The 25,525-nt window shown below is 42.7% G+C and overlaps 1 protein-coding gene and 1 pseudogene across 1 annotated transcript in view; both read left to right on the forward strand.

Moving 5' to 3' along the window:
- Apoltp (Apolipoprotein lipid transfer particle) overlaps positions 1–25,525 on the forward strand; it is a 2,338,027-nt gene that overhangs the window by 1,818,860 nt on the left and 493,642 nt on the right. The gene's annotated exons all lie outside the window — the stretch shown is intronic.
- LOC137239851 (putative nuclease HARBI1) lies at positions 5,416–6,100 on the forward strand (annotated as a pseudogene).

Raw genomic sequence — 25,525 nt, forward strand, 5'->3', positions numbered from 1 at the left:
GCGCAGTATACCGCAGACCCTACTCCTTCCACTATTTTGGAACCATCGGTGTACACATGTATCGCCTCGTCCGCCATTTGCGCACCCTTGCGCCAACCGTCCACCTCTATTGTGGCCTTAAGATCTCCCTCAAAGTGCAGGTAGGGAATCATGTAGTCTGTTCGTCTTGTGACTGAGGACGCTATACTACTATGGCCATATGGTCGGCGCTCAAGCTGCCCCGAAGCATCGAGCCTGGTTGCGGTCGTTAACGCTTTGTTCTTTGCTACCAGGTCTACAGGTGGAATGTGCAGAATGGCATACAGTGCAGCCGTCGGGGTTTTTTTCAGGGCTCCCGTAATGCAAAGCATCGATAGTCTGCATATCCCCTCTAATTTTTTGAGGTATGTTGTTTTTTGTGTGGCTTTCCACCAAACAAGAACTCCATAGTATAGAATAGGGCTTACAATCGCTGTAAAAACCCAATGAGAAAGAGAGGGCGATAGGCCCCACGTACACCCCAGCATTCTTTTACATGCATAGAGTGCCGTTGAGGCCTTCTTGACCCTCTCCTCCACGTTGAGCTTCCATGACAGCTTACTGTCTAGGATGATTCCTAGATATTTTGTGCAAGGTTTCTCCTGTAAGGTCACCGCTCCTAACTTAGGCCTGGTCCAATTTGGGACCTTGTACCTCTTTGTAAACAAGACCATATCCGTCTTCTCCGCATTGACTTTCAGCCCGACATTAGATGCCCAGGTATGAATATCCCGAAGCGCCCGATCCATCAAAGAACTAATCGTTGGAAGGCATTTTCCACTTATGACAATTGCAACGTCATCTGCGTAAGCCGTAAGTTTTACGGGTCCCTCATCGAATTGCCTGAGCAGTTGGTTGATGACCAGTGTCCACAGCAGAGGTGATAGCACCCCTCCCTGCGGCGTGCCCCTGTCCACTGATTTCGTGGCCTCGTACAATCCCCATTGTGATATAATCTTCCTGCAATTTAACATGCAGCCGATCCATCTGATTAAGGCAGGATGTACTTTAATGTAATTAAGACCATCCATAATCGCCCATTTTGCAACATTATTGAAAGCCCCGGCAATGTCCAAGAAGACTCCTAGAGCATACTCCTTATATTCCAGGGATTTCTCTATGCTTATTACCACCCTATGCAATGCGGTGTCTACCGACTTGCCTTTGGTGTACGCATGCTGTGTTGTGGAGAGCAGCTTTTCATCCACGTTGGACTTTATGTACACATCTATCAGCCTCTCAAAGGTTTTGAGCAGAAATGATGTTAAGCTAATGGGTCTATAGTCTTTGGGATACACGTGACCGATCTTCCCCGCCTTTGGTAGAAAAGCTACACGAGCAGTTCTCCAAGAGTGCGGTACATGATTCAGTCTTATGCACCCATCGAATATTATTTGAAGCCATTCCACGACCGCCCTACTTGAGACTTGTAGCATGGCCGGGAATATACCATCTGGGCCCGGCGATTTAAACTTAGAAAACGTCTTCACTGCCCACTCGATCTTGGTATCGGTCACCAAGCCCGGCACCACTAGCTCCATGATCGAAGTGTGAGTGATGTCTGCTGGTTCTTCTAAACCGTCTCCCGATGGGAAATGTGTATCGAGAAGCACCTTAAGGGATTCCTCACTATCACGTGACCATTCCCCGTTCTCTTTCTTTATTAGTCCCTGGACTATGTTTCCCTTTGCTAGGACTTTTTTCAACCGTGCTGTTTCACTGGAGCACTCTATGTCCGTACAGAAACTTTTCCATGAGTTTCTCTTCGCCCTGGTAATTTCACGCTTGTAGATCCTCAGTAGATCCCTGTACTCGTCCCGACACGCTTCGCTTTCCACGGTCTTTGCGAGTTTAAACATTTCTTTTACCTGTCTTCTTAGAAGACTCAGCTCATTGCTCCACCATGGCGGCTTTGCTTTTCCTCTGAATCTTCTTAGAGGGCAAGCTTTGTTATACGCAGTCATAAGCGTCCTTGTTAGGAATTCATTCGACTCCTCCAGTTCCTCTACATTAGCAACCTCTTTGGGTTGTCCCAGTTTCGTTTCTACATGTTTCTGGAATTTAGTCCAATTCGTTGCCCTAGGGTTTCTAAAGGTTCCTCCCTTCTCTACCCTCTTTAGTGGGATGCTGAAGCTTATATACGCATGGTCGGAGAAGGATGGTCTATCGAGAACCATCCAATCATACCTTGATATATCACGCTCGGAGCTCAATGTAATATCCAGAACATTGCTGGATGTTGGACCAATGTATGTAGGAACATTTCCCCTGTTGGCTATCTGCAAATTGGTTTGCAGGATGTAACAAAATAGAGATTCGCCTCTCTCGTTCGTATCTGCTCCTCCCCACGCATTGTGGTGCGCATTTGCATCTGCGCCTATGACCAACCGCCCTTTGCGCCCTTCCTCCTGTACTAGCCTTTTGCACTCCATCGGTGGAACCTCCGCAGCATGGGCCATGTAGCAGGACGCCAGGATAAATGCCTGCTTATTCTTTTGCTCAACGGCCACCGCTACGAGATCCTCGGTGGTGTAATTAGGCAGCATATATGAATGCAGCTGTTTCCTTACCATTACTGCAGCTCGCACCCGTCCTTCCGTTTGTGCGTAGTAAACGCCAAACCCGCGCGCGCTAAGTCCAGAAACCTTTCCTCCCGATGAGAGCCACGGCTCCTGGATCAGCGCCACGTCAAACGAACCCTCCTCAAGGGTTAGGAGGAGTTCGCTCGACGCCACTTTACTGTGTTGGAGGTTTATCTGTAGGACTCGCAGCACCATTGGGCTGTTTGTCCCCCTCCAGCACCTTCGTCTTGACGTCGTCGTCCTCCTCTTGCCCTTTTGGTTTAGAGTATTCGAGGCGCCCTTCAGCCCCTCGTGAATGTTGTGCCGTGTGTTCCTCTGTGCGAGTCACAGCACCATTTAGCGTTTGGTCCTCTTCTAGCACGTTCGTGGTAACGTCGGGGACCTCCACCTGTCTTTTTTCCCTTAGGCTTCTGAGGTCCTTTTCGACTTCGCCCACTTCCAGCGTGTTAGGATTTTTATCCTCGGGACTTCTTTTCCTGAGTCGCATGTAAATTTTGCCAGTGCCAAAGGACATTTTGCCAAGCTGCGTGTACAAAATATCCTCCGCCTGCTTGTTTATTTGGAAGATGTAGAACTGACCATCCTCGGTAGGCCGAGATACAGTAAGTACCTTCCAATCCTGTGTCGGTATGTTCGGGTTCTGATTCTGCAGAAGTCGCAGTGTATCCTCCGACTTCATCACGCATGGTATCCATACCTTAACTTTTGGTACCGTGGGGATTTGCGCTTTATCCACCACCTCAAACCGCGCGTTCGTGCCTTGCCTTTGGAGGTTTGGAACGACTTCCTCCAGCCACCGCAAGCTCGCGATGTTGTCGCACGCTATCATCTTCACACCATTATACCATCCCCCCGAATCAAAGGTTGGAAGGGGCTTACTTGGTTGTTCCCGCATCATCTTAAGCATTAAGCTAATAAGCTCCCTTTCCACAGATCTCCACCTTTCAGTAGTCATTTGTCCGAACGGACTGCTACGATCAACCAGCGCCACAGTCAGTGACTGCTTTGCCACATCACTCATCTTCTCGGGAAAAGCAGGAGTCTTAGTGTTATCTCCCTTTGGAACCTCCGAGAACACCGGAGTCTTCGCGTTAACTCCCTTTAGCGCCTCCGAGAAAGCCGGAGTCTTAGCGTTATCTCCCTTTGGCTTATCTCCTACTTCCGTAGTTGGAACTTCCCTCTGACTGGCAGCTTTCGAGGTAGTTGCTACCTCGCTATTGGAACCCATCTGTCTTACAGCTTTGGGCCTACTTGTCTTGTCTATGCGACTGCCCTGCCTCGCGGCTCTAGGACTGGGTCCTTTCTGCCTCTTGAAAGCAGGCTTGTCGCCTTCTGCCGAACGTTGCCTCTTCATTCTGCCATTCGACGCTTCTTCCTCCTCGTACCGGTTGCAGAACCGAGGGTTTCTCGCAGCAAACCTTTTGAACTGCCTTCGACCTACTTCTACCGCTTCATGGGCCCATTCCAAGCGCTCGATCTCCACTTCTGTTGGGTCGACCACTGCTCCCAAGCGTTGTACAATTCTTAGTGCTGCACGGTACTGCGAGAGAGCTCTTTTACTTCCTCTGCTCCGTACCCTTCTCCACTCTTCTACTCCGTTTTCATTTGTGTGCTTCTCCAACACGGAGTTCATTGAATCAGCACTACTCTCGCTCCCCGAGTCCGACGCATCGCTTAATTCGTATTTGTCGTCCCTGGATTGCGACTCAGTCCTCCTCTTTACATCCTCCTTATTACGTTCAGGTAATGAGTTGTTCATCTTGGTCGTACGACCACCTGCCCGACAAGGCGGGCTCAGCGGTCCAGTATTATATACGGGGAAAGAACCGTCCGCCACAGCAGCGCCCCTTACTGCGGTAAGGCCATAAATACTTCCCGAGATGGCCCGGTATCGGGAAGGCTCCGTTCGAATACAGCCGAATTTATCCCCTGGCTGCAAATCGTCCAATAGGCACGGTCCGCATAACACCCTGGATTAGGGGTTGGCAGTTCTTGGTCACCGACATCCCGCCGCCCTCCTATGAGGCGAAACGGCGTAGATGTCAGTCCTAAACAGCTCCGCCTCATAGTCGGGCGCTATGGAGTTCGGCTAAGCCCTCACACCAACGACAAGGTGCCTACCCTAGTGAGGGCAGTAAAGATATTAAATTTTTTGTTAAAATTTGAATTAAAAAAAATTTTTTTTAAAAAGTGGGCGTGTTCTTCATCCAATTTTCTAATTTTTATTTAGCACGTATATAGTAATAGTAGTAACGTTCCTGCCAAATTTCATCATGATATCTTCAACGACTGCCAAATTACAGCTTGCAAAACTTTTAAATTACCTTCTTGTAAAAGTGGGCGGTGCCACGCCCATTGTCCAAAATCTTACTAATTTTCTATTCTGCGTCATAACGTAACCCATCTACCAAGTTTCATCGCTTTAACCGCCTTTGGCAATGAATTATCGCATTTTTTCGGTTTTTCGAAATATTCGATATCGAAAAAGTGGGCGTGGTTATAGTCCGATATCGTTCATTTTAAATAGCGATCTGAGATGCGTGCTCAGAAACCTACATACCAAATTTCATCAAGTTACCTCAAAATTTACTCAAGTTATCGTGTTAACGGACGGACGGACGGACATGGCTCAATCAAATTTTTTTTGGATCCTGATTATTTTGATATATGGAAGTCTATATCTATCTCGATTCCTTTATATATGTACAACCAACCGTTATCCAATCAAACTTAATATACTCTGTGAGCTCTGCTCAACTGAGTATAATAAAAAACTTCCGTACGGAAATATACGTTAACTGAAAACATACAAAAAATGGATTTGGCGACTTGCCTTTTCGCTGGACTAACAACCCAACAATTGCAGGACAAACAATACAGTTGGTTGGATGGTCGTTTTCGTTGGACCAACTCAGCATAAATTGTTTCCAAAAGAAGTAATTAGATTTGTGAGACGCAAGGAATTACGTGGCTTAACAAATCCTTTCAATATTCCAGATGAATATTTCAAACGTTCCTTGAACATGGACAAGCTCCTCTTCCAGGACTTTCTACTCACGCTTTGTCTACGCACATATTATCGTCCTGAAGTGGACACTAAGTCGTTGCCTTTTGATTTACGTGTGCTTGTCGCATTATCTTTTTTAACGCATGGCCATATCGAGGCATTAATTCCCTTGGATGCTTTTAAAGTGTGCTCAACAAAAACACTGCTATTTTGCGTACCTCAAATATGCCAGACAATAGTAAATTTTATGAGTCCTGATTTTATTGTATTTCCTTCAAATAGCAGTGAAACCGTGGGTATCAAACATGGTTTTCATTCACGTTATACCATACCAAATGTTGCAGGAATTATGGATTGCTTTCATATTAGACTATCCAAAATAGATATATCAAAAGAAAAGGCTTACAAATGTCGGCATGGCAATTTGGCTATTAATGTACAAGTGATCTGCGATCATAACTCCCGTTTCATAGATGTAAATCCGCGCACATAATGGTGGTAATTTAGCTAATGGATTACGATTGCGGATGCTCACCATCCAACCATTATTTTTTTTCCATATTTATTCTCCTTGGAGAAGCAATCAGTATAAAAACCAGCAATTGGTGCTACAACCTGGAGTTGAATCATCGTCGAATACATCATTAACCTAAAATTAAAAGAATTAATACGATGAAATAAAAGAAATATTTATCATTAATAAAATTAGCTCAAAATATCAAAATTTACTTACCTTTTTTTTTTACGTCTCCATATCACAAGCACCGTATTCAACCACGCGTAAAAAGGAAAGAATGAAGCAAACGGCGCCATAAATCGAACGATCCATTTACCGTTTGCTTCAATTCAAAGAAATGTACATTTGTGCGCATGAATTCTCTTTTTTTTGCTGCTGGTAAATATCTACCAGTGCACGGAGTTTTTAAAAAAATGGTAATAGAAGTTTCAGGAAAACAATAACTACAGTTTATATTTGTACCAAAAAATTCCCAATTTACTGTAAAACAAGCAAATCACAAAATAAATCACATACCAAAACGTCTAACTACCACAACAATTCTCCAATGAACCAAAAATGTTGCCACAAAATAACCGATTTCGGCATGTTATTCGGAAAAGTATTCACACACAAAAAAAAGAGATGACCATAGGCCGAAAATTATTTGCGTTCTCAGTTACTACATTTATTTCATAAACTAAACCCACGCCGTCATTTCCGTTTTGAATTTCGGCACAATTCTGTTCAAATTTCGTTAGGGTGGTAAGTGTAACCGCCTAATAGTAGTTGGTTGTGCTTGTCAATTAATTACGTTTACAAAATGATCACAGTATTTGTTCCCAATGCGACAATGCTGAAATATTGGTAGATATTGGGCCTCGATGGTAGTAGTAGTAGAAAATTAAAATGGGCCAGAAAAGTTAGTAAACCTACCAATGCGGTAAAGTCCGTGCACTGACTGTCCATATACTTGTACCAACGTATGTACATATATATGCCGAGTATAAATGTACATTATATTAGGGATGCATAAAAAGATGCAAACGGGTACCCAAAAACCCGTTTCCGAAAAATCGGTACCGGAGCAAAATACCCTTCGGGAACCGTGCCATTTGATAAAGGTCATCAACTAACAGGACTACAAGCCTACTTGGGGAAGGTTGAATAAATAATAGAAGGGCAATACAAAAAAAAAAAAATATGATACATTCTACAAATTTTTCTCCTCTTCCAAAACGAAGATTTTTCATTTTTTCTTTATATAGCATAAAATTTTGCTGTCCAAAAATTTTTTGTGGCCGGCAGGATAATTTTTGGTTTTTAGCACCAACAACACAAATAACAATGACTCAAAAGAGCCCACATTATATAATCTCTACCCGGGTTCGGTACCAAAATGTGAGTACCAAATAACTTAAAAGCCCATTTTTCTGCAGCACTAGTATGCCTGACTAGCTAAAATGCTACCGGGTGACACAAAAATAAACAAATAAAGCAATAAAAACCCAGGCACATAACGTGCGGGGAAAAGAGGCCATGCACATAATGTGTGCCAAATATGAATATTTTTTAAGCTGCGACAGGTGATTTCCCCCTACGCACGCGCTAATAAAATTTCCCAAATCTCAACAATACAATAAGGATGACTCGCCCCTGCACTTCGACAAGGACCCGACCTATTCAAACCCATTGCACTCCTTTCAGAAAATGGGTCGTTTTGCCGCTTTGAAACGGAATGCCGCCGCGTACGCAGTGCGGTATTCATCTGAATGCCGAGTGTGTCCTGGGCGACACCCTATCTGCTTGTGCCCCATCTTTCGGGCAAAAAAGCCAGAAGAGCGCCTCTACGTAGCGATACGCGGAAGCTACTGCGGAAATTGTCTGGCCCCTGATCACCGCTCTAACGCGTGCCCAAAACCAAGGGCGATGTAAACGGTGCGGCGAGCAGCACCACACGATGCTACACATCGCCTCGATCGACGAGGAGGAGCAGCTACTCCGAGAAGCCCGCTCCAAGCCATGGAGCGTCCAAGTGGAAGAGGAGCTAGATTCACCCCGAGAGCGGATATACGACTCGATTTCTTTATATGCGTCGGACGCTGGAAGGGAGACTGGACCTCTTCGTCCACACCGAAACCACGCTGCCAGCCGGACCGGATCGGAGACGCGGTCTCTTCTCCCGACCACACCACCAACAGCCAAGTCATTTCGACCTCGATTGCAGCATGAGATGAAGCGGATCCAACAAGGGACAGCGACAGTACAGCGCCATACATATAACGGCCGAGCGGAGACCCGGTCTCTTCGCCGGCAAACCAGGAACCCCCAACGCAGACGATATTCGCGCGACCGCAGAGCGGAGACAAGGCCTCTTCGCCTGCAACAACGACATCACACCCATCATCAGCCACGAGATCGCAGCCACGAATCCAACTCGCTGCAGCTCACCACAGTGTCCGCCTTCCGGGCAGGGCTCCTAGCCCCGCATTCAGCTGCCACCGCCACCATGATACCAACGGTAGCGACCACGCCCACCGCGGTCGTGAAGATAGAAGCGGGGGGTTGGCTACACCTTGTCCGTGCCTTAATTGACGGATGATCCCCCACCACCGTGATTGCAGATGAGCTCGCCCAGGAGCTCCAACTCCCTGCCAGCCACATTGGCGGGCAAGCAGGATGCCTACTACGAATCAGAGGAAGACACGTTCAAAACAAAAGAATTGCGACCCATGTTGCGGTCGCATCCAATTTTCGACGCATGACACCCACGACCAGCATCGACAGCGCTATCGCAGCCCCGTACGCATATCTCCGTCTGGCGGATCCGCAGTTCCAATCCGCCTCGTCCTAGGAACTAATGTATATGTGGAGATAATATTACCACGGATTCTGCCCACCACGTTTGGCCCTTTGCTAGCTCAGAATACCATCTTCGGTTGGGTACTCTCGGGCACAACCAAGGCCTAACATCAAAATGTTCGGTAAAGACCGAAACACATGAATTTTTTATACTTTGTTATTTTTATTGAATTTCTGCTGTACACAGTTGTAAAAGATGTGCATTGTGAATTCGTACAAGCGAAAAATCTTTCTATTCCTCCATTGCCATACCTACGTGTCAAATAATAGCTGATAGGGAGAACGGCTGTCGCGAATGGCCAGAGAATGGAAGAAAAGTTTGTTTTTCTTTTGCTCGCCGTTATCAAATTGAAGTGCCATGAATTGCACATTTGTTTCAAAGCAGCTTTCCTTTAAATTTGTATACAGAAAATCAGACTATATATTAATATTCATTTCTAAAATCAATTTTATAGATTAAATTTGAGCCACTACCTATGCAGGCATTTTAAAATATGTAAAAAAAGCAATATACCAGTCGTCTACAAAAATGTTTGAAAACCACTGTTGAGCTAATGATTTAAGTAATCGAACAACGATTGAACAGGTGATCGAAGCTGTTTACTATTGTGAACGTTTTTATCAAACTTTCGCCACTTGTATGAATTCACAATGGATGCGTTTACAATCTTTTATAGTTACAATACGTTATTTTTTATTGAATTTTCTTCATACAAAATTTTTTGTTTGTTCATCTCCAATGAATTTGTAATAAACGGCAAGAAATATCAACACATATATCTTCTTACTTCCTTTCGCAATCCCTACCTCTAGGCAAACATGGCTCAGGCCTCTAACCATCCACCAGATAAACCCATATTACTGGACTTACAATAAAATTCTCTATACACTGTATAACAATGATCTATTAAGCAGATAGGTAAAAATTACCCGTTTTACTGTTATTTTTAAACCTGTCAACCCAGTAGTCTTGCAAGGAAAATGCTAGGCAACCCTGCCTTCTCAGATTCCATAGGCTTTATACTTTATATATAACTAGCCTTTACCCGCGGCCCCGTCCGCAAGAAAAGGCTATTCACGTTAGCCTGCTTATCAAGTTGTCTGTTTAAAAATTATTTTGGCCAATGTATTTTATTTGTATAATAGAGTTAAAAAAAATAACTTAATGAGCTGATAACCTGATAGGCACGCTTACGTGAATAGTACAATACAGTCTTTTCGAATTAAAAAAATACATTTTGTTTTTAAGTTAAATTAATTGATATGACAGGGGGAAGGAATAACTATTCATAGAACAAAGGAGTGACACTACAATTAGCTAAAACCAAAGAGAATTTTTTAGATGAAAATAGTGTTGCTCTTTCGGGTATTGAGTTGGTTAAAATAATGCATAAAGTTTAATTATAGTTATAACAGTTCGTTACAGGATTCATTTGAAAAAATCAAAAATAGAACGAACAAGTAAGGAAGGCAAAGTTCGGGTGTAACCGCACATTACATACTCAGTTGAGCGCTGTGGAGACAAAGTAAGGGAAAATCGCCATGTTGTAAAAAGAACCTAGGGTAACCCTGGAATGTCTTTGTATGACATGTGTATCAAATGGAAGGTATTAAAGAGTATTTTAAGAGGAAGTGGGCCATAGTTCTATAGATGGACGCCATTTAGGGATATCGCCATAAAGGTGGACCATGCTTGACTCTAGAATTTGTTTGTACGATATGGGTATCAAATGAAATGTGTTAATGATAATTTTAAAAGGGAGTGGCCTAAGTTCTATAGGTGGACGCCTTTTCGAGATATCGCCATAAAGGTGGACCAGGGGTGACTTTAGAATTTGTTTGTACGATATGGGTATAAAATGAAAGGTGTTAATGAGTATTTTAAAATGGAGTGGGCCTTAGTTCTATAGGTGGATGCCTTTTCGAGATATCGCCATAAAGGTGGGCCAGGGGTGACTCTAGAATTTTTTTGTACGATATGGGTATCAAATGAAAGGTGTTAATGAGTATTTTTAAAGGGCGTGGGCCTTAGTTCTATAGGTGGACGCCTTTTCGAGATATCGCCATAAAGGTGGACCAGAGGTGACTCTAGAATTTGTTTGTACGATATGGGTATCAAATGAAAGGTGTTAAAGAGTATTTTAAAAGGGAGTAGGCCTTAGTTCTATAGGTGGATGCCTTTTTGAGATATCGCCATAAAGGTGGGCCAGGGGTGACTCTAGAATTTTTTTGTACGATATGGGTATCAAATGAAAGGTGTTAATGATTATTTTTAAAGGGCGTGGGCCTTAGTTCTATAGGTGGACGCCTTTTCGAGATATCGCCATAAAGGTGGACCAGGGGTGACTTTAGAATTTGTTTGTACGATATGGGTATAAAATGAAAGGTGTTAATGAGTATTTTAAAATGGAGTGGGCCTTAGTTCTATAGGTGGATGCCTTTTCGAGATATCGCCATAAAGGTGGGCCAGGGGTGACTCTAGAATTTTTTTGTACGATATGGGTATCAAATGAAAGGTGTTAATAAGGGTTTTAATGGGTATAAAATGAAAGGTGTTAATGAGTATTTTAAAATGGAGTGGCCTTAGTTGTATATGTGAAGGCGTTTTCGAGATATCGACCAAAATGTGGACCAGGGTGATCCAGAACATCATCTGTCGCGTACCGCTAATTTATTTATATATGTAATACCACGAAGAGTGTTCCTTCCAAGATTCCAAGGGCTTTTGATTTCGCCCTGCAAAACTTTTTCATTTTCTTCTACTTAATATGGTAGGTGTCACACCCATTTTACCAAGCTTTTTTCTAAAGTTATATTTTGCGTCAATAGACCAATACAATTACCATGTTTCATCCCTTTTTTCGTATTTGGTATATAATTATGTCATTTTTTTCTTGTTTCGTAATAATCGATATCAAAAAGTGGGCGTGGTCATATTCGGATTTCGACCATTTTTTACACCAATATAAAGTGAGTTCAGATAAGTACGTGAACTGAGTTTAGTAAAGATATATCGATTTTTGCTCAAGTTATCGTGTTAACGGCCGAGCGGAAGGACAGACGGTCGACTGTGTATAAAAACTGGGCGTGGCTTCAACCGATTTCGCCCTTTTTCACAGAAAACAGTTATCGTCCTAGAATCTAAGCCTCTACCAAATTTCACAAGGATTGGTAGATTTTTGTGCGACTTATGGCACTAAAAGCATCTTAGACAAATTAAATGAAAAAGGCGGAGCCACGCCCATTTTGAAATTTTCTTTTATTTTTGTATTTTGTTGCACCATATCATTACTGGAGTTGAATGTTGACATAATTTACTTATATACTGTAAAGATATTAACTTTTCTTTTAAAATTTGAATTTAAAAAAAAAAAATTTTAAAAAGTGGGCGTGGTCGTTCTCCGATTTTGCTAATTTTTATTGAGCAGACTTATAGTAATAAGAGTAACGTTCCTGCCAAATTTCATCATGAGATCTTCAGCGACTGCCAAATTACAGCTTGCAAAACATCTAAATTACCTTCTTTTAAAAGTGGGCGGTGCCACGCCCGTTGTCCAAACTTTTACTAGTTTTCTATTCTGCGTCATAAATACAACTCACCTACCAAGTTTCATCGCTTAATCCGTATTTGGTAATGAATTATCGCACTTTTTCGATTTTACGAAATTTTCGATATCGAAAAAGTGGGCGTGGTTATTGTCCGATATCGTTCATTTTAAATAGCGATCTGAGATGAGTGCCCAAGAACCTACATACCAAATTTCATCAAGATACCTCAAAATTTACTCAAGTTATCGTGTTAACGGACAGACGGACGGACGGACGGACGGACATGGCTCAATCGAATTTTTTTTCGATACTGATGATTTTGATATATGGAAGTCTATATCTATCTCGATTCCTTTATACCTGTACAACCAACCGTTATCCAATCAAAGTTAATATACTCTGTGAGCTCTGCTCAACTGAGTACAAAAAGCTGTTAAGATATTAAAGATAAAACATACCGAATTTTAATTTCGAATAATTTGCAGCAAATCCATCGACATAAAAGCTCATAATTTAAAGGCATGTGTGCTGAACTACAGTGTTTTGAACTACCGGTTTCGAAGAGTCCTTAAATGATCTCGAAAGGGTCCCAAAATGATACCAAACTAGTCCCGAAAACCATCCAGAAATTATCCCTGAGGGGTCATCAAATGATCCCGAAATTACCCGGACGGCATACCGTACGGTTCCGGAAAACTATTCAGAAATAATGCCCGAAGGGTCCCCAAAAGATCTCGAAAAAGTCCCGAAATTACCATGACGGGGTCCCGAAAACCATACAGTAATGATCCCGGAAGGGCCCCGAAAAAAAACACAAATAGTCCCGAAAAGACCCTGACGGGATCCCGGACTGATCTCGAAAACTGTCCAGAAATGATGGAGGAAGGGTCCTCAAATGATCCCGTAATAGGTTAAAAAATTACAGAAATGACTGTGACCTGGACGGATCGCGAAAACCATACAAAAATGATGCCGGAAAACTCTCAGATGATCCCGAATAGGCCTTAAAAAGTAAAGAAAAATAACACTGACGGGATCCAGGAAGGATCCACAAATGATCCCGGAATAGTCCCAAAATGTTCCGAAATGACCCTGACGGGACCCAGGACGGATCCATAAATGATCCCAGAAGGATCCCCAATTTATCTTGATATAGTCCAGAAAAAGTCACGAAATGACACTGTTGGGGTCCCGGAAGGATTCCGAAAACCATCCAGAAATGATCCCGGAAGCATACAAAAATTATCCCGAAATAATACCGGACGGATCGCAGAAACCGTCCAGATATAATCCCTAAAGAGTCCCCAAATGATCCCCAAATGACCCTAGCGGGATCCCAGATTGATCCCGGAAACCATCCAGAACTGATGCCGGAAGGCTCCCCAAATGAACCCGAAATAATCCAGAAAAAGTCTCAAAATGACACCGACTCTATTCCGTAAACCGTCCAGAAAGAATCCCTGAAGTGGACCCATATGACCCCGTAATACTCCCGAAAAAGTCCCGAAATAACCCTGAAGGGATCTCGGGCGGATGGCGAAAACTATCCAGAAATGATCCCGTAAGGATCCCAAAATGAACCCGAAATAGTCCTGAAAAATTCCCGTAATGACCCTGATGGGTACCCGGACGGATCCTGAAAATCATCCAGAAATTTTACCAGAAGTGTCCCCAAATTATCCCGAAATAATTTCGACGGGATCCCGAAAATGATCCAGAAATGAACCCGGAAAGATCCTCAAATGATCCCGGAATACTCCCGAAAAAGTCTCGAAATGACCCTGACGCTATAACAGACGGATCGCGAAAATCATCCAATGATCCCAAAGGGTTCCAAAGTGATTCCGTAATAGTTCAGAAAAAGTTCCGAAATTACCCTAACGCGATGCCGAAACCATCTAGAAATTATCCCGGAAGGATCAAGAAATTATCCCGAAATGACCCTGACGGAATCACGAAATTATTCAGAAATGATACCGAAGGATTCCCAAATGATCCCGGAATAGTCCCGAAATAACTCCGACGGGTACCCGAACGTATCCCGAAAATCATTGTTATGAGACGGTTGATCTAGGTTTGTGGTGCCAACCATCATGCCGGTTAAAAGTGTCTGTTTATGTCCTGCCTTTGCGGCGTGTGCACTCGCATGCATATCTCGCAACTTCAGTCAGCGTGGGTTCAAAATACACAACTGCAGGACCAAGTCACCTTCTCCCTGTCCATCATCTAAAAAGATAAATTTAATTTTGAACACTGGGAAAAGAAACAAAATAACAACCACGATCTTGCGCACCAGGCCGCCAACACAGTACCAAAACCACTTGCTTGCAGCGCTAGAATATATTTTTAAGCTGCTCTAAACCCACCCAACTTTGGCTACATTGATGGTATCGAAGCCTCTTTTTTTTTTTAAATGTTTTTTTAAATGTACTTTTCGGAAAAAATACAAAAAAATTTTTTTTGTAATTTTTCAGTTTTTCGAGATTTTTCGAATTTCGCCATTTTTTTTTCATAAAAAACCAATCAATTCTGCAATCATCCCGGAGTGGGCCGATAATTTTGTTTTTTTATTTAATTGAAAAAAAAAACTTTAAAATTTTTTTTGTATTTCTTCCGAAAAGTATATTTAAAAACAAATTAAAAAAAAACAAGTAAGGAAGGCTAAGTTCGGGTGTAACCGAACATTACATACTCAGTTGAGAGATGCGGAGACAAAGTAAGGGAAAATCACCATGTTGTAAAAAGAACCTAGGGTAACCCTGGAATGTGTTTGTATGACATGACTCTAGAATTTGTTTATATAATATGGGTATCAAATGAAATGTGTTAATGATAATTTTAAAAGGGAGTGGGCCTAAGTTCTACAGGTGGACGCCTTTTCGAGATATCGCCATAAAGGTGGACCAGGGGTGACTCTAGAATTTATTTTGTACGATATGGGTATCAAATGAAAGGTATTAATGAGTATTTTAAAAGGGCATGGGCCTAAGTTCTATAGATGGACGCCTTTTCGAGATATCGCCATAAAGATGGACCAGGGGTGACTCTAGAATTTGTTTGTACGATATGAGTATCAAATGAAAGGTGCTAATGAGTATTTTAAGAACACGTGGGCCTTAGTTCTATATGTGGACGCCTTCTCGAGATATCGACATAAAGATGGACCAGGGGTGACTATAGAATTTGTTTGTACTATATGGGCATCAAATGAAAGGTGTTAATAAGTATTTTAAAAGGGAGTGAGCCTTAGTTCTATAGGTGGACGCCTTTTCGGAATATCGTTATAAAAGTGGACCAGGGTTGACTCTAAAATGCGTTTGTACAATATGGGTATCAAACGAAAGGTGTTAATAAGTGTTTTAAAAGGGAGTGGGCTTTAGTTGTATGGGTGGACGCCTTTTCGGGATATTGCCATAAACGTGGACCAGGGGTGACTCTAGAATGCGTTTGTACAATATGGGTATCAAATGAAAGGTGTTAATGAGTATTTTAAAAGGGCGTGGGCCTTAGTGGCGCCTTTTCGAGATATCGCCACAAAGGTGGGCCAGGGGTGACTCTAGAATTTTTTTGTACGATATGGGTATCAAATAAAAGGTGTTAAGAGTATTTTAAAAAGGAGTGGGCCTTAGTTCTATATGTGGACGCCTTTTCGAGATATCGCCATAAACGTGCACCAGGGGTGACTCTAGAATGTGTTTGTACGATATGGGTATCAAATTAAAGGTATTAATGAGGGTTTTAAAAGGGAGTGGGCCTTAGTTCTACAGGTGGACGCCTTTTCGGAATATCGTTATAAAAGTGGACTAGGGTTGACTCTAGAATGCGTTTGTACAATATGGGTATCAAACGAAAGGTGTTAATAAGTGTTTTAAAAGGGAGTGGGCCTTAGTTCTATGGGTGGACCCCTTTTTGGGATATCGCCATAAACGTGGACCAGGGGTGACTCTAGAATGCGTTTGTACAATATGGGTATCAAATGAAAGGTGTTAATGAGTATTTTAAAAGGGCTTGGGCCTTAGTTCTATAGGTGGACGCCTTTTCGAGATATCGCCATAAAGGTGGACCAGGCCTGACTCTAGAACTTGTTTGTACGATATGGGTATCAAATGAAATGTGTTAATGATAATTTTAAAAGTGAGTGGGCCTAAGTTCTATAGGTGGACGCCTTTTTGAGATATCGCCATAAAGGTTGACCAGGGGTGACTCTAGAATTTGTTTGTACGATATGGGTATCAAATGAAAGGTGCTAATGAGTATTTTAAAAAGGAGTGGGTCTTAGTTCTCTATGTGGACGCCTTTTCGAGATATCGCCATAAAGGTGGACCAGGAGTGACTCTAGAATTTGTTTGTACTATATGGGTATCAAATGAAAGGTGTTAATGAGTATTTTAAAAAGGAGTGGGCCTTAGTTCTATATGTGGACGCCTTTTCGAAATATCGCCATAAAGGTGGACCAGGAGTGACTCTAGAATTTGTTTGTACTATATGGGTATCAAATGAAAGGTGTTAATAAGTGTGTTAAAAGGGAGTGGGCCTTAGTTCTACAGGTGGACGCCTTTTCGGAATATCGTTATAAAAGTGGACCAGGGTTGACTCTAGAATGCGTTTGTACAATATGGGTATCAAGCGAAAGGTGTTAATAAGTGTTTTAAAAGGGAGTGGGCCTTAGTTCTATGGGTGGACGCCTTTTTGGGATACCGCCATAAACATGGACCAGGGGTGACTCCAGAATGCGTTTGTACAATGTGGGTATCAAACGAAAGGTGTTAATAAGTGTTTTAAAAGGGAGTGGGCCTTAGTTCTATGGGTGGACGCCTTTTTGGGATATCGCCATAAACGTGGACCAGGGGTGACTCTAGAATGTGTTTGTACAATATGGGTATCAAATGAAAGGTGTTAATGAGTATTTTAAAAGGGCTTGGGCCTTAGTTCTATAGGTGGACGCCTTTTCGAGATATCGCCATAAAGGTGGACCAGGGGTGACTCTAGAACTTGTTTGTACGATATGGGTATCAACTGAAATGTGTTAATGAGTATTTTAAAAGGGAGTGGGCCTTAGTTCTAGGTGGATGCCTTTTCGAGATATCGCCATAAAGGTGGGCCAGGGGTGACTCTAGATTTTTTTTGTACGATATGGGTATCAAATGAAAGGTGTTAATGAGTATTTTAAAAAGGAGTGGGCCTTAGTTCGATATGTGGACGCCTTTTCGAGATATCGCCATAAACGTGGACCAGGGGTGACTCTAGAATGTGTTTGTACGATATGGGTATCAAATGAAAGGTGTTAATGAGTATTTTAAAAAGGAGTGGGCCTTAGTTCTATATGTGGACGCCTTTTCGAGATATCGCCATAAAGGTGGACCAGGAGTGACTCTAGAATTTGTTTGTACTATATGGGTATCAAATGAAAGGTGTTGATAAGTGTGTTAAAAGGGAGTGGGCCTTAGTTCTATGGGTGGACGCCTTTTTGGGATATCGCCATAAACGTGGACCAGGGGTGACTCTAGAATGCGTTTGTACAATATGGGTATCAAATGAAAGGTGTTAATGAGTATTTTAAAAGGGCTTGGGCTTTAGTTCTATAGGTGGACGCCTTTTCGAGATATGGCCATAAAGGTGGACCAGGGGTGACTCTAGAATTTGTTTGTACGATATGGGTATCAAATGAAAGGTGTTAATGAGTATTTTAAAAGGGAGTGGGCCTTAGTTCTAGGTGGATGCCTTTTCGAGATATCGCCATAAAGGTGGGACAGGGGTGACTCTAGATTTTTTTTGTACGATATGGGTATCAAATGAAAGGTGTTAATGAGTATTTTAAAAAGGAGTGGGCCTTAGTTCGATATGTGGACGCCTTTTCGAGATATCGCCATAAACGTGGACCAGGGGTGACTCTAGAATGTGTTTTTACGATATGGGTATCAAATTAAAGGTATTAATGAGGGTTTCAAAAGGGAGTGGCCCTTAGTTGTATATGTGAAGGCGTTTTCGAGATATCGGCCAAAATGTGGACCACGGTGATCCAGAACATCATCTGTCGGGTACCGCTAATTTATTTATATATGTAATATCAGGAACGGTATTCCTTCCAAGATTCCAAGGGCTTTGGATTTCGCCCTGCAAAACTTTTTCATTTTCTTCTACTTAATATGGTAGGTGTCACACCCATTTTACCAAGTTTTTTTCCAATGTTATATTTTGCGTCAATAGACCAATAACATTACCATGTCTCATCCCTTTTTTCGTATTTGGTATGTAATTATGTCATTTTTTTCATTTTTCGTAATTTTCGATATCGAAAAAGTGGGCGTGGTCATGGTCGGATTTCGGCCATTTTTCACACCAATACAAAGTGAGTTCAGATAAGTACGTGAACTGAGTTTAGTAAAGATATATCGATTTTTGCTCAAGTTATCCTGTTAACGGCCGAGCGGAAGGACAGACGGTCGACTGTGTATAAAAACTGGGCGTCGCTTTAACCGATTTCGCCCTTTTGCACAGAAAACAGTTATCGTCCTAGAATCTAAGCCTCTACCAAATTTCACAAGGATTGGTAAATTTTTGTTCGACTTATTGCATTGAAAGTATCCTAGACAAATTAAATGAAAAAGGGCGGAGCCACGCCCATTTTGAAATTTTCTTTTAATTTTGTATTTTGTTCAACATATCATTACTTGAGTTGAATGTTGACATAATTTACTTATATACTGTAAAGATATTAACTTTTCTTTTAAAATTTGAATTAAAAAAATTTTTTTTTAAAAAGTAGGCGTGGCCGTCCTCCGATTGTGCTAATTTTTATTAACCAGACATATAGTAACAACAGTAATGTTCCTGCCAAATTTCATCATGATATCTTCAACGACTGCCAAATTACAGCTTGCAAAACTTCAAAATTGCCTTCTTTTAGAAGTGGGCGGTGCCACGCCCATTGTCCAAAATTTTACTAGTTTTCTATTCTGCGTCACAGGTTTAACTCACCTACCAAGTTTCATCGCTTAATCCGTATTTGGTAATGAATTATCCCACTTTTTCGATTTTTCGAAATTTTCGATATCGAAAAAGTGGGCGTGGTTATTGTCCGATATCGTTCATTTTAAATAGCGATCTGAGATGAGTGCCCAGGAACCTACATACCAAATTTCACCAAGATACCTCAAAATTTACTCAAGTTATCGTGTTAACGGACAGACGGACGGACGGACGGACATAGCTCAATCGAATTTTTTTTCGATACTGATGATTTTGATATATGGAAGTCTATATCTATCTCGATTCCTTTATACCTGTACAACCAACCGTTATCCAATCAAATTTAATATACTCTGTGAGCTCTGCTCAAATGAGTATAAAAAGATCCCACACGGTCAATTTTTGAAAAAGTTATAGCATTTTGAAAAAAACACCGTTTTTTTTTTTAATTCATAACTTTTTTTGAGTTGGATGAAAAAATTTGAAAAAATTCTAAAAAAACGCCTTTCGTAAGCTAGAAAAAGAAGAAAAACTTTCAGCCAATTCTAAAGGGGTCGGGTTCAAAATTGGTCGAAATGGGATGGAATACCCCATATACACTAGCCTTTACCCGCGGCCCCGTCCGCAAGGAGAAACTGAAATATATGGGCTATTCACGTTAGCCTGCTTATCAAGTTATCTGTTTAAAAATTTTTTTCTGTCTAATGCATTTTATTTTTGTAATTGAGTAAAAAAAAGAACTAAATGAGCTGATAACCTGATAGGATCCCCAAATTAACCCGAACTTATCCAGAAAAAGCCACGAAATAACCCCGACGCTATCGCTGACGGATCCCAAAACCATCCAGAAATTCCCCGGAAGGGTCTCCAAAATTTTCCGGAATAGTCTCAAAAAACCCGATATTACAACGAAACGATCCTAGACTTATCCAGAGAACCACACAGAAATGATCCCTCAAGGGTACCAAAATGATCCCGAAATAGTCCCGAAAAAGTTCCGAAAAGACCCTGACGGTCTCCCAGACGGATCTAAAAATCATCGAGAAAATATCCAGGAAGGGTCCCTAAATAGTCCCGACATAGTCCAGAAAATGTTCCGAGAAGAACCCGAGGGGATCCACAACGGATCGTGAAAATCATTCAGAAATATTCCGGAAGGTTCCCAAAATGATCCCGAAATAATACAGAAAAATGCACGAAATGACCCCTAAAGGGTCCCGAAATGGCCCCGTAAAAGTCCGAAAATGACCCCGATGGGATCCCGCACGGATTCAATAACGATCCCGGAAGGGTCCCAAAACTATCCCGAAAAGGTAACAAAAAAATTCCGAAATGACTCCTATGGCATCCCGGATGGATCCAGAAATGATCTCGGAAGGGTCCCAAATGATCCCGAAATAATACAGAAAAAGGCACGAAATGACCCGTAAAGGGTCCCCAAATGATCCCGAAATAATCCCAAAAAAGTCCCGAAATTACCCTGATGGGTTCCCGTACAGATCCCGAAATCCATTCAGAAATGATGGCGGAAGGATCCCCAAATGATCCCGTATTAGCTACGAAAAAGTTCCGAAATGACCTGACGGGATCCTGGACAGATCCCGATAACCACCCAGAAATGATCCCGAAATAGTCCCGAAATGACCCTGACGTGAACCTGGACAGATCCCGAAATCCACCCAGAAATGATCTTGGAAGGTTCCCAAAATGATCCCGAAATAGTCTCGGAAAAATCCAGAAATTACTCTCACCGGTTCCCGGACGAATCCTGAGAACCATCCTTAAATGATCCCAAAAAATTCCCGAAATGACCCTGACGGAATCCCGTACAGATACCGAAAAACATCCAGAAATGATGCCGAAAGGCTCCCCAAATGATGACGTATTAGTCCCAAAAAAGTCTCGAAATGACCCCGACGGGATCCCGAACGGATACCGAAAACCATCTACAAATGATGCTGGAAGGTAACCCAAATGATCTCGAAATAGTCCCGAAATTACCCCATCGGGATACCGGACGGATCCCGAAAACTATCCAGAAATGATGCCGGAAATGTCCCCAAATGATCCCCTAATAGTCCCGAAATGACACCGACGGGATCCAGGACGGATCCCGAAAACCATCTAGAAATGATGTCGAAAGGGTCCCCAAATGATCTCGTATTAGTCGAGAAAAAGTCCCAAAATGACCCCGACTGGATCCCGAACGGACCCCGAAAACCATCCAGAAATGATGCCAGAAAATTCACCAAATTATCCCGAAATAGTCCCGGAAAAGTCCCGAAATGACCCCAACGGGATCCCGGACGGATCTCCAAACTCATCGAGAAATGATCCTGGAAGGTACCCCAAATGATCCCGAAAAAGTCCCGAAATTAACAGACGGTATGCCGAACGGATACCGAAAACCATCTAGAAATAATACTGGAAGGAACCCCAAATGATCACGAAATTGTCCCGAAATGACCCGACGGGATCCAGGACGGAACCCGAAAACCAACCAGAAATTATGCCGGTAAGTACCCCAAATTATCCCGAAATAGTCCCGGAATGACCCCGTCGGGATCCCGGACGGATCCCGAAAACTATCCAGAAATGATGCCGGAAAGGTCCCCAAATGATCCCCTAATATTCCCAATATGACGCTGCGGGATCTTTGACGGATCCCGAAAACCATCCAGAAATGATGCCGGTAGGTACCCCAAATTATTCCGAAAAAGTCCCGAAATTACCCCGACGGGATCCCGAACGGATCCCGAAAACTATCCAGAAATGATGCCGGAAAGGTCCCCAAATGATCCCCTAATATTCCTAATATGACGCTGCGGGATCTTTGACGGATCCCGAAAACCATCCAGAAATGATGCCGGAAGGTACCCCAAATGATCCCGAAATGACACCGACGGGATCCACTACGGATCGCGAAATCCATACAGAAATAATTCCGGAAGGTCCCAAAATGATCCCGAATTAGTCTGGAAATGACCCCGATGGGATCCCACACGGATCCAGAAATGACCTCGGAAGGGTCCCTAAATGATCCAAAAATTGTCCCGAAATAACCCTGATGGATCCGGCAAGCCATCGAGAAATGCTGCCGGAAGGGTCCCCTAATGATCCCGAAATAATACAGAAAAAGTCATGAAATTACCCCTAAAGGGTCCTCAAATGATCCCGAAATAGTCCCGAAAAAATTTCCGAAATTACCCCGATGGGTTCCCGTACAACTCCCGAAAACTATCCAGAAATGATGCCGGAAGGGTCCTCAAATGATCCCCCTAATAGTACCGAAATGACCCTAACGGGATCCCGGACGGATCCCAAAAACCATCCAGAAATGATCCCGAAAGGGTCCCGAAATGATCCCTTTTCAGTCGGGAAAAAGTCCCGAAATGACCCCGACGGGATCGCGGACGGATTCCGAAAACCATCTAGAAATGATGCCGGAAGGTAACCCAAATGATCCCGAAATAGTCCCGAAAATGTCCCAAAATAACCCCGACGGGATCCCGGACGGATCCCGAAAAATATACACAACGATCCCGGAAGAGTCTAAAAATGATCCCGAAAAAGTCCCGAAATGATCCCGGACGGATCCCGAAAACCATCCAGAAATGATCCCGGAAGGGTCCCGATATGACCGTAACGTGATTACAAATAAGGTTAAGCTAACTATAAAACCATGTTAATAAGGCAGAAGTCGCGTTGGAGCGAATGAAAAGTTACAAAGGAACATACAGGTAAAGCTAATAGAAACGTGTTAATAAAAACAATTGAAGGAGGGCGGGTGGCGGGAGGAGACGGAGAGCACCACCGATCGTTTTGCGAAGATTGTTTAGATCTCGATCTGTATGAGCCAATACCAAAAATTATTGATTTAGGAGAACATTTATATATATTGAGTTATAACAATTTATAGATTTTACACTAGAGGGGGAGAGAAGGATGGGGGGGGGGGGGGGGGGGACGCAGAGTGTCACTGCGCATTTTGTAAGCCCTCGACTTATTTGACCTATTGACTTGTAATATTGGTGAACATCAGTAAAAGTAAAGTTATAATGTGTAAAAATTATTAGAAAGTAATCGTTTGAAGGGGTCGTGGGACCCCACCCCCCTTTCCATGTTCGAAAAAAATTTCGCTAGTAGACTATTGTCTGTGTCCCAAATTTCATTAAGATCCGTGAAGACGTTCTGGTGTGATTCAATCACAAAGACGAAAAAATATAATAATTAAATTATAACTGTTCCTAGGGGGCGGGGACCTCCCCCCCTTTTGAAAAATATATAGCTAGTAGATCCATCTAGACTATTGGCTATATGTGTGTCAAATATCATCCAAATCTGTTAAGTCGTTCTTGCGTGATTGAGCACAAAAACAAACGTCTGTGCATCCAAACAATCAAATATCCCCCGTCCGCAAGGGGAAAATGAAATATATGGGCTACTCACGTTAGCCTGCTTATCAAGTTATCTGTTTAAAAATGTTTTTCTGTCTAATGCATTTTATTTTTGCAATTGAGTAAAAAAAAGATCTAAATGAGCTGATAACCTGATAGGATTCCCAAATGATCCCGAAGTTATCCAGAAAAAGCCAAGAATTGACGATATCGCAGATTGATCCCGAAAACCATCCAGAAATGCCCCGGAAGCGTCTCCAAAAATTCCCGGAATAGTCCCAAAAAAACTCGAAATGACAACGACACGATTGTAGACTTATCCAGAGAACCACACAGAAATGATCACTGAAGGGTACCAAAATGATCCCGAAATAGTTCCGGAAAACTTTCGAAGTGATCCTGACGGGCTCGCGGACGGATCTCAAAATCCATCCAGAAAATATCCAGCAAGGGTTCCCAAATTATCCCGGCATAATCCAGAAAAAGTTCCGAAATGACCACGAGGGGATCCACGACGGATCGCGAAATCCATACAGAAATGATTCCGGAAGGGTCCCAAAATGATCCCGAAATAGTCCGCAAATGACCCCGATGGGATCCCGCACGGATCCAGAAATGACCTCGGAAGCGCCCCTAAATGATCCCAAAATGGTCCCGAAATACCCTGATGGATCCGGCACACCATCAAGAAATGATGACGAAAGGGTCCCCAAATGATCCCGAAATAATACAGAAAAAGTCATGAAATTACCCCTAAAGGGTCCCCAAATGATCCCGAAATAGTCCCGACGAAAAAAGTTAAGAAATTACCCCAATGGGTTCCCGTACAACTCCCGAAAACTATCCAGAAATGATGCCGGAAAGGTCCTCAAATAATCCCCCTAATAGTCCAGAAATGACCCTGACGGGATCCCGGAAGGATCCCAAAAACCATCCAGAAATGATGCCGAAAGGGTCCCGAAATGATCCCTTATCAGTCGAGAAAAAGTCCCGAAATGACCCCGACGTGATCCCAGACGGATTCCGAAAACCATCTAGAAATGATGCCGGAAGGTACCCCAAATAATCCCGAAATAGTCGCGAAATTACCCGTCTGGGATCCCGAAAACTGTCCAGAAATGATGCCGGAAAGGTCCTCAAATAATCCCCCTAATAGTCCAGAAATGACCCTGACGGGATCCCGGAAGGATCCCAAAAACCATCCAGAAATGATGCCGAAAGGGTCCCGAAATGATCCCTTATCAGTCGAGAAAAAGTCCCGAAATGACCCCGACGTGATCCCAGACGGATCCCGAAAACCATCTAGAAATGATGCCGGAAGGTACCCCAAATCATCCCAAAATAGTCCCGAAATGGCCCTGACGGGATCCCGGACGGTTCCCGAAAACCATCCAGAAATGATGCGTACTGGTGCTTATGGGTTATTTCAGCAAATGGCCAGAGATATACCCAATCCCAAATCAAGAAGGGGAAACAGTAGCAGAAGTGTTTATAAACAATTGGGTTGCAAGGTATGGTGTACCAATGGAGTTACATTTTGACCAAGGCAGGAATTTCGAATCAGCTGTGTTCCAGGAAATGTGTAAATCATTGGGCATTCGAAAAACATGGACAACTGCATTGCATCCTCATTCCGATGGTATGG

The sequence above is a fragment of the Eurosta solidaginis genome, chromosome 2, assembly GCF_040869045.1.
Source record: "Eurosta solidaginis isolate ZX-2024a chromosome 2, ASM4086904v1, whole genome shotgun sequence".
Taxonomy (NCBI): domain Eukaryota; kingdom Metazoa; phylum Arthropoda; class Insecta; order Diptera; family Tephritidae; genus Eurosta; species Eurosta solidaginis.